This window comes from Dromiciops gliroides, chromosome 1 (genome assembly GCF_019393635.1).
Source record: "Dromiciops gliroides isolate mDroGli1 chromosome 1, mDroGli1.pri, whole genome shotgun sequence".
Classification (NCBI taxonomy): domain Eukaryota; kingdom Metazoa; phylum Chordata; class Mammalia; order Microbiotheria; family Microbiotheriidae; genus Dromiciops; species Dromiciops gliroides.
This window is the reverse complement of record NC_057861.1, coordinates 533,918,006-533,930,493: the sequence shown is the minus strand read 5'-3', so window position 1 is coordinate 533,930,493 and position 12,488 is coordinate 533,918,006. Positions and strand designations below refer to the sequence as shown.

The window sequence follows — 12,488 nt, the reverse complement described above, 5'->3', positions numbered from 1 at the left end:
ATCACACAACGTTGCTGTTACTGTGTACAATGTTCTCTTGCTTCTGCTCACTTCACTCAGCATCAGCCCACTTAAGTGTTTCTAGGTTTTCCTGAAATCTGTCTGTTCTTCATTTCTTATAGCACAATAGTATTCCATTACATTCATATACCACAACTTGTTCAGCCATTCTCCAATTGATAGGCATTCCCTCGATTCCCAATGCTTTGCCAGTACAAAAAAAGCTGCTATAAATATTTTTGTACATATGGGTCCTTTTCCCTCTTCTATGATCTCTTTGGGATACAGACCCAGTAGTGGAATTACTGGGTTAAAGGGTATGCACAGTCCCATAGCCCTTTGGGAATAATTCACTATTATTGTTGAGGGTACCACTATTCTTCCAGTCACCCAGATGCACAACCCATGTGACATCCTTGACTCCTTACTCTCTCTCCCAACCACATATCCAATCTATTTCCAAGGCCTATCAATTTTACCTTCCCAACAGCGCTCTCCTCTGACCATACCACTAACCTGGTACAATTCTTTCTTTTTTCTTTTTTCTTTTGTTTTGTTTTTTAGTGAGGCAATTGGGGTTAAGTGACTTTCCCAGGGTCACACAGCTAGTAAATATTAAGTGTCTGAGGCCGGATTTGAACTCAGGTACTCCTGACTCCAGGGCTGGTACTCTATCCAGTGCACCACCTAGCTGCCCCTGGTACAATTCTGAATCTCCTCTAATGCTGCAATAGCCTGATAACTGTAACTGGTCCACATGGGAAAAATTTCTTCCCATTCCAGCCTGTCATTGAAGTCATCATTGTGATTATGGTACCACCTACTGAACAAACTCCAGTGGCTCCCTATAATATACAGGATCAAACACCCTCTCACAGTCTTCTTAACCCCTTACAATCTGGATTCTGACTTTGTGATTCCACAAAAATTAATATCATCAAAGTTACCAATGATCTCTCAGTTCTCAAATCCAATGGCCTTCTCTCAATCCTTGTTTTCCTCAACCTTTCTCTAACTTTTGACACTGCTGATCACCCTCTTTTTGACACTCTCTTGACTCTAGTTTTTCTTGACATCACATTCTCCTGGTTGAGGATGTAGGAAAGATGGAATGATGATGTTATGATCAAAGAAAGCAATTTGGGAGTTCATGGTTGTGTAAACTGAATATTTGTTGATAATGACAAGATTAATGGTATGAACACATTTCCACATGTACCTGAAGCTGAGTGAATGGAAACTGAAATTCTACACATGGGAATTGAGTTTAGCCACAAAAAGGAAAGGAAATGTACTATGACAGGAGACAATGAAGGATTTTGGAGGATAGGGGAAACACTGACATGTTTGTAGACAGCAGAGAAGGAATCAGTAAGTGAGGAGACATTGATAATAAGTGAGAGCATGGGGATGCAGGAAATAGCATAGAATGGGATTGCTTGTGCAGGGAGGCAAATAAGGAGTAAGGACAATTCATATGAGGAAGCAGATGGAACAGAAAGCACCGGAGTGACAGGAGATGAGAAAGAGGAGTGAAAAAGGAGCTCATGATGAATGAGGATTATTCAGTGTTACTTACAAAATGAGGCACGGTTCTCAGATGAGGGGGGATGGGGAGCCATAGGGGAGCCATGGGGAGATTTGAGGAAAGGATGAGAAGGGTTAGAAGAGTGACGAGAACTACAAGGGAGATATAGCAGGATCGTCTATCAGCAAATGGAGTCAAATTGTGGTAGTGTAACACAAACTTATAGCAGACCCAGCCAGAGAAGTGGTGGGATTTTCTGCATCTCTTTTCAGAAGCACATATGGGGGGGGCAGCTAGGTGGCGCAGTAGATTCAGGAGGACCTGAGTTCAAATCCTGCCTCAGACACTTGACATTTACTAGCTGTGTGACCCTGGGCAAGTCACTTAACCCTCACTGCCCTTCCCCCCCCTCCAAAAAAAGGACATATATAAGAGTGACAACAAGCACAAAGCAGTAATATGCAGACTAGCTGTTTATACCAGAAGTATACAAACAAAAACTAACCATTAAACAACCATTCAAAATGAGAAAAATTTTCAGGACTTGAAGGTAATGCGGAAGCAGGTGACAGTTCTGATTCCAAACACGCAGGCTACAATTCCTTCTCAAAAAGCCTTAACTGAGTACATTTTCTTAGGAATGTGGTCACCCTGATGGCGGATTGAACTTTCTATTGAGACTTCCCAGCAGAAGCCCATGTGCAAACAGCACCTTGTGGAATACTACTTGAGGCTGACTTCAGGCCTGCTAATCCCAGCATACTCTAGCTCAATCCACATGGAAACCTCTCAAGCTTTATTTGATTCACATTTCAAGGCAAGTTCTGAAACCTTTACATTTCTTTTTGCTAAAGCACTTGGATAAATAACTCATTATATTTGCACCTGCCCTCCTCTTACTATTCTCTACCTCACCCAAGTACAAACAAAGTCTCCAAAACCTTGAACAAATAGGGTTTAGATGTCAGTTTCTATTCCTCATATGAAAACAAACCTTAGGGGCAGCTAAGTGGCACAGTGGATAGAGCACCAGCCCTGGATTCAGGAGGACTTGAGTTCAAATCCAGCCTCAGACACTTAACAATTACTAGCTGTGTGACCTTGGGCAAGTCATTTAACCCCAACTGCCTCACACACCAAAAAAAAAAAAAGAAAAGAAAACAAACCTTGATAACCTTGATAATGAAACATGCTCTAAGTATGGAAACATCTGTTTTTAAATATAAGTCTGAGGGGGGAAAAAAACTTCTCAGGACATCAAATACAAAGGGAATCTAATCTCTTTGTCCTCCAGGAACTGGCTTCTTTCTGGGTATTCAAAACTCTTTAGTTTTGAGTAATTAGAAGGGGGTGGGGCAATCAATATTAACTAATGAAAAGACAATTAAAATAATGTGAAAAGAAAGTCTTGTTACACTGAGTTAGGGAAATTCAATAACTGCAAACAGATGGTTCTAATACACAGTGAGGACTTGCTTAGTCACCTCTGCTAAACAAGTAAGAAAATAAGTACGTGGTACAGTGGATAGAGTACTGGGTCTAGAGTCAGGAAGACTCATTCTCCCTAGTTTCAATCTGGCCTCACAAGCTCTGTGACCCTGGGCAAGTCACTTAATCCTATTTGTCTCCATTTCCTCATCTGTTAAATGAGCTGGAGAAAGAAATGGCAAACCACTCCAGTATCTTTGCCAAGAAAACCTGAAGTGGGGTCACAAAGAGTCAGATACTACTGAAATGAATGAACAACGAAGACAACCATGCAGTAATCAGTCATTCAGTTGTGTCTGACTCTTCAGGACCCCATGGAACATACTGTCCATGGGGTTTTCTTGGCAAAGATGCTGGAATGGTTTGCCATTTCCTTCTTGAGTGAATTAAAGCAAACAGAGGTTAAGGGACTTGCCCAGGGTCACAGAGCTGGTATCGAAGGCAGGATTTGAACTCAGGTCTTCTTGACTCCAGGCCAGCCCTCTATCCACTGAGCCTCCTAGCTGCCTCCAGACAACTATATAGTTTAGAAATCTGAGTTATATAAAATAGTTTCCAGATGTTAGATTCCTAAGAAATGAAAGGTAACTTTTAGATATTAAAACCTTTATTGTAATTTAACATGGTTTAGGGTATGTGTGTGTTTTAAAAGTATTACAGTTGGGGCATCTAGGTGGCATAGTGGATAAAGCATTGGCCCTGGATTCAGGAGGACCTGAGTTCAAATCCAGCCTCAGACACTTGACATTTACTAGCTGTGTAACCTTGGGCAAGTCACTTAACCCTCATTGTCCAACAAAAATTAAAAAAAAAAAGTATTACCGTCATCCCTGCAGGAAGTGTGAGAGAGAATGTATAGATCCTAATTTTAACCATCCTTGAGGACTAAGGATCATCATCATAAACATGAATTAGCATCTTACCCTAAAAATAATTATGCCAATACAGACATAAGGACATTTACCAATAGGAGCAATTCCGTGATCCTCCCCAGTTCACCAGGCTGTCATCATTGGTTTCTTCTTCTTCCTTAACATTTATCCCTACTTTCTACTACCTCCCCCAGTGTTTCTAACCTTCTTAGTTCTTTTACACATTGCCAATTCATCCTCCCACCAGATGTCTCCTTCTGCTCTCTACTATCTTGTTTCTTAATTCATTTAAGAATAATAAGTGATATTTATATAGTCATTAAGGCTAAAAAGCACTTGACATTAATTATCTAATTTGTTACTCAAAACAACCTTGAGTGGCAGATAGCGCAAACACTATTGTCTTTATTTTACATCTGAGGAAACAGGAGAGATTATAGGTAGGTACTTATCAAGATTAGCAGGTGGAAAAGCTGGACTCTGAGCTCCTGACTTTCCACATTTTTTATAATGCACCATGGTGTTAGTGTACAAGGCTTATTTGTTTTAGAAAAAATAGAGGTAGCTAGGTAGGGCAGTGGATAGAGTGCTGGCCCTGGAGTCAGGAGGTTCTGAGTTCAAATCTTACCTTAGCCACTGACAAGCTGTGTGACCCTGGACAAAGTCATTTGGCACTGATTTGCTTCCCCGCAAAAAAAAAAATTCTGAGTCTGAAACCATGGTGAAAACAAGAGAAAGAATGAATCTGTCAGTCAGTAAGTATTTTTAAGTACTAGTTCTGTGGCATGCACTTTGTTTGCTAAGCAATGGAAGAAATTAAGAGGCATAAATAGGGTTGAAGTACAAAAGACATTCTTCTGGGGGAAAGAAATAAAGAGAAGAAAAACAGCTCTCTCAAGAGCTGTTAAGGAGAAAGAGTGGTAGATTTAGAGTCAAAAGACAGCAGTTCAAATTCTGCTTTTGAAAGTTACTAGCTATGTGACTATGGATAAGTCAATTATCTGTAAAATGAGCTAACAAAGCTTCTACTTTTTATTTCCCAGAATTGTTAAATATATTTCGAAGGAGTTACATCAAAGGCCTAAAGTAAAACAGCAGCATAAACATCAACTGTTATTCAGATCTGGAGAAAGGAACTTACAGACTTCATTTCATATCTGGTTTTTTTTTTAATTGTCCTTATACTTTATACCATACTTTGATACCAATTTAAGAGAAGTTGTAGACTATGCAGTGGGAAAAGTGTGAGTCATGGCATCAGGAAGACCTGAATTCAAAACTCCAGCTAGGTGACTTCATGCAAGTCATTAACCTATTTGTCTCAGTTTTCTCAACTATAAAATTAGTAGAATCATAAAATCTACTTTCCAGAGCAATTTTGAGTATCAAATGAGATAAGATTCATAAAAAACCATTCACTCTGTCAATAAACATTTATTAAGCACCTACAAACTGACAAGTATGGTGCTGAGTGCTGGAGGGAAAAATAAAGGAATGACAGTCCCTGCCCTCAATGAGTTCACAATCTAGTGGGGTAGACAACATGCAAACAACTAAGTACAAACAAGTTATATTCAGGATAAATAGGAAATAAGTAATAGAGAGAAGGCACTAGAATTAAGAGGAGTTGTAGGGGTAGGCTCTCTCTCAGTAGATGATAGGGTTAGTTGAGACCTGAAGCCTGAAGAAAGCCAAGAGGCAGCGTTGAGGAGGGAGAGCATCCCAGAGCACTGGGGGATAGCCAGAGAAATGGCCTGGAGACGAGAGATGAAACATATTGTTCTTGGAACAGCAAAGAGGCCAAGGGCAAAAGACTGAAGAGTATGTGCTGGGGGTAAAGGTGCTTAGAATGCCAAAGAGATGATTTTGTGATTGATCCTAGAGATGAAAGGGAGTCATTGGAGCTGACTGAGTATGAGAGTGACACAGCTGGCCCTGTGCTTCAAGAAAAGCACTCTGGCAGCTGAATGAAGGATGGACTGAAGTGGAGAGGAACTTGGAACAGGCAGACTAACCATAGGCTTCTAGTCCAAGGCAGGATGCATCTACCAGAATCGAATGAGAGAAGGGGGCAGATTCAAAAGATCTTGCACAAGTGAAATGGACAGACCATAGCAACAGATAAGCTATGGGGAAAGAGGAACAGGAAAGTAGGGAAGCACAAAGGGCTTGGTGGGAAAATAACGAATTAAGTTTTGGACATCCAGTTTGAAATGTCTGAAAGGCAATTGTAAACTAGAAAATGGAAGTCAGCAGATAATAATTAAATAAATAATTGATTAATAATTAAATCGATGGGAGCTAATGAAATTACCAAGTGAAATAGTTTAGGGGATGAGAAAAGGCTCACCCGTGGTATGTAGGTGTAAAGGGAATGAGGATCCAGCCAAATCACCTGAGGAGAGATGAGACAGATGCGAGAACCAGGAGAGAATGCTGATCCAAAAATGTAAAGAGAAAAGACTATCAAGAAGAAGGTGATCAACACTGTCCTATGCTGCAGAGAAGTCAAGAAGAATGGGCAATGAGAAAAGGTCACTAGATTTGCCAATTAAGATCAGTAGCAACTGCAGAGAGAACTTGCAAGGATGTAAGAGAGTAAGAGGAGAGATGGAGCTACTTATTAGAGACTACTTATAGCTACTTATTATATATTCTCAAGGAATCTAGCCTTGGGGTTAGGAAAAGCTGGTAATGAGCTAGAGTAGCTCTCAGCACAGTGCTTTGCACACAGTAGGTGCTATATAAGTGCTTATTATTATTGCTATTATGAATTAATCAGTGGCTGGAACACACTGGATAAGTAAGATTTTTCCTAGTTAAAAACTTAGTCTCTTAAGTAAATAATCTTCTTCTAATTTCCTTTATGCCATTCTTTACAGAAATGCTCCCACTAATCTCATTCATTCCATTCCCTCCCAGAAAAACCCTTCTTCACAGAGACCATGATAGTAAATGATAACCAAGTAAAAGTAAATGCCAGTCACAGCAAGAGAGGAAATTTCTGTTCTCTACATACTGTTTGATTCAACAGACCTTTACCCCTACCCTCAATGCCAGCCGTAGAGGAATGTATCTTTTCTGCTCATGTCTCCAGACTGATCAGTTTCCCACTGATTCACTGCTCTAATGCCTAGGATGTGACTGTTCTCTCTCGGCAGTGGTCCCACCTGTACATTTTAGCTAGAGGGGGCGGAAAGGATGCAGAGGCAGAATGAGCACGCTGTTCTATATTTCTCACCAGGCAAGTTATGTTCATGCAATTTCAACTTCCTGATAAAAGCTCTACAACACCTATTGTAAAAATGACTGAGAATCAATTGAGATTTCCTGAAGCAATATTACTTAGATTTCATGCTGCTCTATTACAAATTCCATTTCATTTATTTTACTTGTATAATGCACTCGCCTAGTATCCCTTCTGAACCAGTGTTAACCATCCTAATATCAGCAGCTCACACTTCCTCAGAAAATACTATAGATACCACACTAACTGGTCAACATTCCTGGGGACAATACTGAGCAATAGTAATAAATAAGCTGCTGGGGGGCAGCTAGATCATGCAGTGGATAGAGCACCGGCCCTGGAGTCAGGAGTACCTGAGTTCAAATCCGGCCTCAGACACTTAACACTTACTAGCTGTGTGACCCTGGGCAAGTCACTTAATCCTAATTGCCTCACCAAATAAATAAATAAACAAACAAACAAATAAATAAATAAGCTGCTAGCAACAATATTCCCCTTATGAAAAGGTTTCTGCCTTCAAGAGACCTATCATCTCAGGTATTAAAACATAAATGTCAAAATCATACAGAAAAAATGTGTGTGTGTGTGTGTATATATATATATCAGTGCACATACACACATACACACATACATACATACACATACACACATACAGTATGGAGTTCACTTGATTGTGGATAGGACTTGCATTAGATATAGCAAGGGAAAAGAATTGTTAGAGATTTTTATAAACATAAGAACCTTTCATTTACTTGCTCAATCTGAGAAAGTTTTCTGCCCAATTCAGTTCAACAAAGATTTATTCAATGCTTACTTTTAGGGGCAGGTAAGAGGGCAACAATTCCTCTGTCTGTTCCCTGGATCAGACCACAAATGCAGGACTGTCTGGGCACCATGTGTTTGGAAGGCCATCAATAAGCTGGGCACTATTAAGAAAATAGCAGTCAGGATTAGGAAGGGCCTTGAATGCTTGCCATGGAAGGAATGGTATACATTACGGTGAAGGAGAGATGATGGCAGGAACACATCAAAAAATGTGAAGGGCTGTCACTTGGTTGAGAAATTATACTTATTCTCCTTGTCACCAGAAACCATAACTAAGAGACTCCTGGCAAAGATGGATGCCTGAACCCAGAAGTAAACAGCCCAGCTTCCACTTACCAAATGCAACAAAAACCTGAAATTGACATCAGAATAAATAATTATCCAGAAATCTAATGAAAAACTATAGTAAGTCACTTCATCTACCCAACAACTACACACACACACACAAACACACACTCTCTCACACTCACTCTTGAGCCAGAACTCCAGAGATAAGAAGGAAGGGGCATGCCAGCAAAAGTAATCAGCACAACAAAAACAAAATAAAACAATTCAGCCTCCCAGGGGAAGCAACCACAGGCCCCACAAAAAGAAAGGAAGACCCCCTTGACAAAGCAGAAAAGAGTTCAGTAAGCCACAAGGTAGAGGTCTTGGAAGCCCACAGGGAATAGTAAGGACAAGCACAGAGACACTCAGAATGGGAAAGCCCTGGACCAAGAGAATCTAGACTCCTAATGCTAACTTGAGATGTCAGAGAGGACACAGAACTCTGAACTCCCATGTGGGAGCATTTGCATGTGTGTATGTGGCGGGGTGGGGGTAGGGGTTGTCATCCCAAGAGGTTTAACAAGTATGATAATATTTTAATGGTGCTTTTTAAAAATGGATTCTGAGTATCAGACTCAGTTCTAAAAAGCTTTTTAATAAGGTTGAGAAGGGAGAACACTATGACTGTTGGCATGTAAAAGAAGCAACATTAAGGTTTCAAGTTTTTTTTTATTCATTAAAAAATCATTTTCTTTAGCTTCTTTATATTTCAATTGATATTTTTTTGACTTCTGACTTCTACAATGAATCCCTAAGTATTGGACTATAAAATACAGTAGAGGATTTTAAATATTTGCTTTGTGGACTCATTTTCCCTGGGCATTAGTAAAAGTTCCTTTCGGTGCATTTTCCTCCATTTTATAGCATATATTTCAGGAAGCAAGATGGTACAACAGTGAGAATTGTGGACTTGGGAGTCCAGCTTCAAATGCTTCTTAAATGTGTGACCCTGGGCAAGATCCTTAACATCTCTCAGAGTTACTGGAAGAACCAAATGAGACGATAAATGGTAAGGCACTTTGCAAACCATAAAGCACTTTATAAATACTTACTATTACTATTATTAACTGAAATGGATAAAGAAGGGTTTAACACAAAAATACAGTCTAGTATAGAAATAAATAAAATTCAACATGGAAATGAATAATTAGGGATTGGAAGAGGAGTGGTTAGGAGGAAGTGTAATATTAGGGTAGGAAAAGTAAAAGGCAAAAGAAACTTTCTAACCCTGACAGAAATAGTAAAAGAGAAAAAAGAAAAAAAAATAGAATCTAAGAGTTGTATCATTACTTGGGAAATGGCTGAAAAAACCGTATTATGTGAATATAATAAACTATTATTGCCCCAGAAGAAATGATGAGATCACTTCAAAAAATCTTGGGTTGAAAATGAGAAGGAAAGCAGAAAATAGCAAATATTTCAGATAAAGACTTCATTTCTCAAATATGTAGAGAACTGAATCAAATGTATGAGAATGCAAGTCATTCCCCAAATAATAAATGGTCAGAGGATATGAGTAGGTAGTTTGCAGATGAAGTAATCAAAACTATAGTCATATGGAAAAAATGTTCTAAGTCATTATTTATTAGAAAAGCGTCAATTAAACCAACTCTGAGGATTTAAGTAGAGGGGGTCAAGCCAAGATGGAAGAGGAAAGGCAGTGACCTGACTGAGACCCCTCCAAATACCTTCAAATAATGCCATAAGACAATTCCTGGAGCAGCAGAACCCACAAAAAGACAGGGGGAAATCATTTTCCATTCAAAGACAACTTAGAAGTTCAATGGGAAAGATCCGTTGTACCGAGGTGAGCAACCCAGCACAAGCCATGCCAGCAAAGACCCAACCCCAGCATAGACACAGACAGAGCCACAGAAACCCAGGAATAGGCCTTGGGAGCCCCTGAATCAGCTGTGACAACAACTGCTTCTGGAACTCAGCCCATAGAAGGTAAGGAGTTCAAAAAATTGGTCAGAAGATTACAGGGATCTCTGCTAGCACTGAGGCAGGACTCTTGTTTTGCCCATACTCGGAGATCCAGGTCACAGTCTTGGGTGATGGTCCCAGGCGGGGGAGGAATACAAGGACACCAGAGCTTACAGCCACAGTGGAGTGGGACTCATAGTTCCATGACAAAAAAGCAGGCCTGTGTGTGCTTACAGATCAGAGGCCAGGTCAAGGGGAATAGTAAACATAACTCTCCTTAAATCTTAACATCTTGAAAGAACTAAAGAGAACTCTGAAAACAGCTGCACAAACAGCCTGAAGCTTGGGACAGTGCACCCTCCACTCTGGAAGCAGTGTCCCACTTTGTTTAACAAAGAGTTAAAAGTCAAGAAAAAGGCTGGGAAAAGGAGCAAAGAGGAAAAAAAAATGCTGACCCTAGAAAGTTTCTATGGTGACAAGGAAGATGAAAATACACCCTCAGAAGAAGATGAAGACAAAGTCAAGGCTCCTAAATCCAAAGCTTCCAAGGAAAATATGAATTGGTCTCAGGCCATAGAAGGGCTCAAAAAGGACTTTGAAAATAAAGAGAGGTAGAGGAATAAATGGAAAGAGAAAAACATGAAAAAAAAGTCAACAGTTTGGTAAAGGAGACACACACACACACAAAACTGAAGAAAATAACACCTTAAAAAACAGACTAGACCAAATGGTAAAAAAGGTACAAAAAGCCAATGAGAAAAAGAATGCCTTGAAAAGCCAAATTGGCCAAATGGAAAAGGAGGTAGATAAAACAATAACAACAATAATAATAGCTAGCATTTATATAATACTTTAATATTTCCAAAAGGCTTTATTATTATCTCATTTGATTTTCACAATGCTGGTAGGTAGATGTTATCATTATCCTCATGTTACATGAGGAAACTGAAGCAGACAGAAGTTAAATGACTTGCCCAAGTCATTTAACCGAGTTCATAGCTTGTAAAGTATTTCAACTCTAGTCTTCCTGACTCTAGGTCCAGTGCTTGAAGCACTGCACGCAGCACAGTGTTCTTCCTGTAGTACTACTGACACTATTGAAAAACATGCTCCTGAAGATATTTACTTGCAACTCAGAACTGTGATCACAGTGCCTTTTCCTCCAGGCCAGGTTAGCTAACTATGAATTCCCCCAAAGGTTTTGTCATGGACCACCTTCCCTTCTCCCTCTATTTTCCCTTGGTAATTTCATCTCTCAAAGATTCAATTATCACCTCCATACAGATGATTCTTAAGTCTACTTATCTGGCTCTAAAACCTCTCCTGACCTCCAATCTCCAAACTGGATGTTTCGTAGACATCATAAAATCAACATTTCCAAAGCCAAACATACAATCTTTCCTACCTTAAGCCTTCCCCTCTTCCTAACTTCTCTATTACTATTCAGTCTACCATAACCAGTCACTAAGGCCCATAATCAGCATGTCATTGATTCTTCGCTGTCTCTCAAACCCCCAAATCCAATTAGCAGCAAACCCTGTCAAGTCTATCTTCTTTTGTAGGCCCCTTAGCACCATAATCCTGTATTATTTTAACAGCCTGTGGGTTGATCTCTCTGCCTCAAGTCTCTCTGCACTCCAGGCTGCCACTTTGGTCTTCTTAAAGTTCAAGTAGTTATTATCAACCCCCACATTCCCCATTCATTAAAATCTGGAAGCTCTGTATTTCCTCCAGAATCAAATTTTAAATCTTCTACTTGGCTTTTAAAGCCATTAATAACCCGGTTGCTTCCTACCTTTCCAGGTTTCTTATACTTCATTCCTCACCACATACTCTGCAATCTAGTAATCCTAGCCTTCTTACTGCTTCTCATACAACGCACAGTCCATCTCCCGACTGTGCGATTTCACCCACTGTCCACCATGCCTAGAATTCTCTTTCCTTATCTCCATCTTCGGATTTTCTACTTTCCCTAAAATCTTACCTAAAATTTCACCTTCTTCAAGAAGTCTTTCCTGATCCTTTATACTACTGCCTTCCATCTAAAATTATCTCTAATCTATCCAGTACATACCTCTTCCTTATACTTAATTGTTTCTAGGTTTTCTCCCTCAGTAGACTGTGAGCTCCTTGAAGGCAGGTACTGGGTATTTTGGGGAGGGGGGGAGTTGCCTTTCATTTTATCTACATACAACATTTGGTATAGAATTTGGTATATTGGGGGGCAGCTAGGTGGCGCAGTAGATAAAGCACCGGCCCTGGATTCATGAGGACC

At 39.9% G+C, this 12,488-nt stretch overlaps 1 protein-coding gene across 1 annotated transcript in view; it reads right to left on the bottom strand.

Moving 5' to 3' along the window:
- The window catches only part of MAD1L1 (mitotic arrest deficient 1 like 1), an 899,456-nt gene that overhangs the window by 521,826 nt on the left and 365,142 nt on the right, over positions 1-12,488 (bottom strand). The window lies entirely within an intron of this gene.